This window comes from Argopecten irradians, chromosome 13 (genome assembly GCF_041381155.1).
Source record: "Argopecten irradians isolate NY chromosome 13, Ai_NY, whole genome shotgun sequence".
Classification (NCBI taxonomy): Eukaryota; Metazoa; Mollusca; class Bivalvia; order Pectinida; family Pectinidae; genus Argopecten; species Argopecten irradians.
The window spans coordinates 18,941,164-18,947,163 of record NC_091146.1 but is presented as its reverse complement, the minus strand read 5'-3'; positions in this window follow the sequence as shown (position 1 = coordinate 18,947,163).

The following is a 6,000-nucleotide window of genomic DNA, read 5'->3' as shown; positions in this document are numbered from 1 at the left end:
ACCAGACGGCAAAACAGCGAATGGATTCTCCACTGTTTTCATGTTTGGTGTCGTAAACTTATTTTAGGTCATCGGTATGTATTTTCTGATGTTATTAATGTTCTTTAAGATACCTATATTTTGCTCCGGAAAGGTTATGGGAAGTTGGTCATGCTGATACAACTGTATATCAAAGATGTTTTAGTCTCGTGATGTCATTTGAAATTAATTCATTTTAAAATATTGACTCATAAGTTCTAGGTAGATCTATTTACTAGCTTGGAAGATATGGAAGTTACTTCATCTACTAAGTAAAAATATCTATTCGTAATTCAAAGGCCCACTACCTTTCAGGAGGAAAACATAAAGGTTTCTTAAAAACATTAATAACATCAGAAAATATATACCAATGGCCTAAGCTGAGGTTAGAAAACCAAACATATGCAAGATTTCCTGTGTAATGTTTGATAAGAGTGGAGAGTTATTTCACTGTTTTGCCGTCTGGCGCAGTGATAGTCAACTACCGCGCGGTATTGAGGACGACGGCGGGAAACATGAGACGACCCGCGTTATGAAAATTAACATTTTATTTATTTCAATCAAATTGTTCAGAATGTGATGACACGTGAAGCGTTAACGGTAAGTTAATAACTTTAGCGACTATACAAAAATATCGATCTCGTTTTACTTTCCCATTTTAAAAATTAAAAGCCGTTTCGGAAAGGTAGTGGGCCTTTAAATCTCGGTATGATATACAAAAGGATCGACAATGAATATAATACTATTTTAAGAATTTGATATAATTTTGAAATAATGAATTTAAATCTACACTTATACATATGTACTGTAACTTAGAAACATATATCAGAAATATATCATTGATGTATATCTGCTTTTTAGTAAACGTTATGGGTAAAGTTTCAAAGGCAACAATATAGATATACATATTATGTTCGGTTTAATTTCGGCACTGTTACTCAAATATAACATAACTGACAACCGTCCACATTTTAGTGCAGTTATAAACTGTGCCGTGTTTGCATCGTTATGGCAGAAGCTTGAAATAAAAAACACGCATTCTAGATATATTCATGCTTATTTTTGTGATTTTACTCGTAAAAATATAGTGTTACATTATACTGTTTTTATTACACAGAAATTTACATAATATGCTATCTAAATCTCAGTCCAGACTGATCCGAACATCATTTTGATATACCTATCAAATTGGACTGATTATCTAATCTAAAGTTCGATAAATGCTTGTTTGAATGTTTGAAATAGTGTAAATGGAATGTTTTGAAACTAAAAATATCTACATAATAAAGCTAGAATAACCATTTATTCGAAAAACTCATATTGTAGATCTAACGTATACGTATATATGCTGTATACATGTATAGTACTAGGCTTACCTTGTGTAGCCGCGGACTACTCTGACATCACAAGACCACGTGACCGCCTTTCTCATTATCTCTGAACCGTAGTCGACACTACCCGTAAATCACGACCAAAACCAACCGATAGCGCTAAAAGCTAGGCGATTCGTTGGATGGGACTTGATTTTTCATTCATCTAAAGCAATATCCTGACGTATTATCAAAAAAAAAAAAATGGCTGCACAAATCCTTTTAAAAGAGTTGTTTTGTGCCCCGGGTCTACACCCGCAGTAGAGGAGTTCACCGCTTCCGTTAAGTACGGTACTTCGTTTATTTGCCGGGTTTGGATGGAGGTATAGATTGTCCGGGGGTTCAAGTGTGTGCTGACTTTGAAATCATATTTTGTAATAGGACGAGTCGGAGTTCCGGGATAACAAAACTGCACATATTAAAAACCCCCTCCTATTACAATTATATTAAGTGTATGCGTTACTAGCGTAGAGGAGAAGAACAATGAGATCATTGGTATTAATCACTTAGATATATTGATCAAAAATTGAAATATTAATCTATTTATAAAAATTAAATTAAAAATATTGTATCAAATGACTTCGCCGTCATTAATAATTATTTGATACTTGGTAAAGTAACTTAATGTGAGGGAACCAACCAGCTTATTATTTTTTTAGGTACGGATACGTATAATTGTATAGTTAATTAAAAGGATTAAAATTTAAAAAAAAAAATAGCTTTAGAAGGCAGATTAGCTTTATTCTTTCATATATCTATAATTATGTAGATCAACTGATTAACCTGCCACGTTAAACATTGACTAATAATATAATCATATATATAATTTAAAGGCCCACTACCTTTCCGAAACGGCTTTTAATTTTTAAAATGGGAATGTAAAACAAGATCGATAATTTTGTAGAGTCTTAAAAATTATTAACTTACCGTTAATACTACATTTATCATCACCTTTTGAACGATTTGATTAAAATAAATAAAATGTTTATTTTCATAACGCGGGTCGTATTATGTTTCCCACCGTCGTCCTAAATACCGCGCGGTAGTTAACTATCACTGCACCAGACGGCAAAACAGCGAATGGACTCTCCACTGTTTTCATGTTTGGTGTCGTAAACTTATTTTAGGTCATTGGTATGCATTTTCTGATGTTATTAAAGTTCTTTGAGATACCTATATTTTGCTCCGGAAAGGTTATGGGAAGTTGGTAATGCTGATACAACTGTATATCAAAGATGTTTTAGTCTCGTGATGTCATTTGAAATTAATTCATTTTAAAATATTGACTCATAAGTTCTAGGTAGATCTATTTACTAGCTTGGAAGATATGGAAGTTACCTCATCTACTAAGTAAAAAGATCTATTCGTAATATAAAGGCCCATTACCTTTCAGGAGGAAAACATAAAGGTTTCTGAAAAACATTAATAACATCAGAAAATATATACCAATGGCCTAAGCTGAGGTTAGAAAACCAAACATATGCAAGATTTCCTGCGTAATGTTTGATAAGAGTGGAGAGTTATTTCGCTGTTTTGCCGTCTGGCGCAGTGATAGTCAACTACCGCGCGGTATTTAGGACGACGGCGGGAAACATGAGACGACCCGCGTTATGAAAATTAACATTTTATTTATTTCAATCAAATTGTTCAGAATGTGATGACACGTGTAGCGTTAACGGTAAGTTAATAACTTTAGCGACTATACAAAAATATCGATCTCGTTTTACTTTCCCATTTTAAAAATTAAAAGCCGTTTCGGAAAGGTAGTGGGCCTTTAAATCTCGGTATGATATACAAAAGGATCGACAATGAATATAATACTATTTTAAGGATTTAATATAATTTTGAAATAATGAATTTAAATCTACACTTATACATATGTACTGTAACTTAGAAACATATATCAGAAATATCATTGATGTATATCTGCTTTTTAGTAAACGTTATGGGTAAAGTTTCAAAGGCAACAATATAGATATACATATTATGTTCGGTTTAATTTCGGCACTGTTACTCAAATATAACATAACTGACAACCGTCCACATTTTAGTGCAGTTATAAACTGTGCCGTGTTTGCATCGTTATGGCAGAAGCTTGAAATAAAAACACGCATTCTAGATATATTCATGCTTATTTTTGTGATTTTACTCGTAAAAATATAGTGTTACATTATACTGTTTTTATTACACAGAAATTTACATAATATGCTATCTAAATCTCAGTCCAGACTGATCCGAACATCATTTTGATATATCTATCAAATTGAACTGATTATCTAATCTAAAGTTCGATAAATGCTTGATTGAATGTTTGAAATAGTGTAAATGGAATGTTTTGAAACTAAAAATATCTACATTATAAAGCTAGAATAACCATTTATTCGAAAAACTCATATTGTAGATCTAACGTATACGTATATATGCTGTATAGATGTATAGTACTAGGCTTACCGTGTGTAGCCGCGGACTACTCTGACATCACAAGACCACGTGACCGCCTTTCTCATTATCTCTGAACCGTAGAGTCGACACTACCCGTAAAATCACGACCAAAACCAACCGATAGCGCTAAAAAGCTAGGCGATTCGTTGGATGGGACTTGATTTTTCATTCATCTGAAGCAATATCCTGACGTATTATAACAAAAAAAAAAAAAAAAAAAATTGGCTGCACAAATCCTTTTGAAAGAGTTGTTTGTGCCCCGGGTCTACACCCGCAGTAGAGGAGTTCACCGCTTCCGTTAAGTACGGTACTTCGTTTATTTGCCGGGTTTGGCCGGAGGTATAGATTGTCCGGGGGTTCAAGTGTGTGCTGACTTTGAAATCATATTTTGTAATAGGACGAGTCGGAGTTCCGGGATAACAAAACTGCACATATTTAAAAACCCCTCCTATTACAATTATATTAAGTGTATGCGTTACTAGCGTAGAGGAGAAGATCAATGAGATCATTGGTATTAATCACTTAGATATATTGATCAAAAATTGAAATATTAATCTATTTATAAAAATTAAATTAAAAATATTGTATCAAATGACTTCGCCATCATTAATAATTATTTGATACTTGGTAAAGTAGCTTAATGTGAGGGAACCAACCAGCTTATTATTTTTTTTAGGTACGGATACGTATAATTGTATAGTTAATTAAAAGGATTAAAATTAAAAAAAAAAAAGCTTTAGAAGGCAGATTAGCTTTATTCTTTCATATATCTATAATTATGTAGATCAACTGATTAACCTGCCACGTTAAACATTGACTAATAATATAATTATATATATAATTTAAAGGCCCACTACCTTTCCGAAACGGCTTTTAATTTTTAAAATGGGAATGTAAAACAAGATCGATAATTTTGTAGAGTCTTTAAAAATTATTAACTTACCGTTAATACTACATTTATCATCACCTTCTGAACGATTTGATTAAAATAAATAAAATGTTTATTTTCATAACGCGGGTCGTATTATGTTTCCCACCGTCGTCCTAAATACCGCGCGGTAGTTGACTATCACTGCACCAGACGGCAAAACAGCGAATGGACTCTCCACTGTTTTCATGTTTGGTGTCGTAAACTTATTTTAGGTCATTGGTATGCATTTTCTGATGTTATTAATGTTCTTTAAGATACCTATATTTTGCTCCGGAAAGGTTATGGGAAGTTGGTCATGCTGATACAACTGTATATCAAAGATGTTTTAGTCTCGTGATGTCATTTGAAATTAATTCATTTTAAAATATTGACTCATAAGTTCTAGGTAGATCTATTTACTAGCTTGGAAGATATGGAAGTTACCTCATCTACTAAGTAAAAAGATCTATTCGTAATATAAAGGCCCATTACCTTTTCAGGAGGAAAACATAAAGGTTTCTGAAAAACATTAATAACATCAGAAAATATATATCCAATGGCCTAAGCTGAGGTTAGAAAACCAAACATATGCAAGATTTCCTGCGTAATGTTTGATAAGAGTGGAGAGTTATTTCGCTGTTTTGCCGTCTGGCGCAGTGATAGTCAACTACCGCGCGGTATTTAGGACATTTTAACATTTTATTTATTTCAATCAAATTGTTCAGAATGTGATGACACGTGTAGCGTTAACGGTAAGTTAATAACTTTAGCGACTATACAAAAATATCGATCGATCTCGTTTTACTTTCCCATTTTTAAAATCAAAAGCCGTTTCGGAAAGGTAGTGGGCCTTTAAAATTAGCAAACTTTAGATCACCAGTCACGTTTTTTTCTCTATATATGTAACATCTTTATTTCTTACTCTCATGGTTCATGCTTGAATTCCATCTTTCGAATTTTCTGCCAGAGAAACTTGTTTACGGGAACGTATGACTGTACACCATACATATCCACATACATAATGACCACATCTAAACTTAAGCAATAAGTATGTATTTCATCAAATGATCTCATTTTAATAATCTTGATTTTTGACACTTCCTAAAATTAACTGCCCTACACTATCCCTTTACTGATTATACGGAGGTTAACTTGGCTAGCCGGGAATATTAGTAAGTAAACCAAGTCCTTATCCAAGGACGTATACTTATAAATCCTTGTCTTTATCCAATTCTTTTATAGACTGTCACGCACACACGT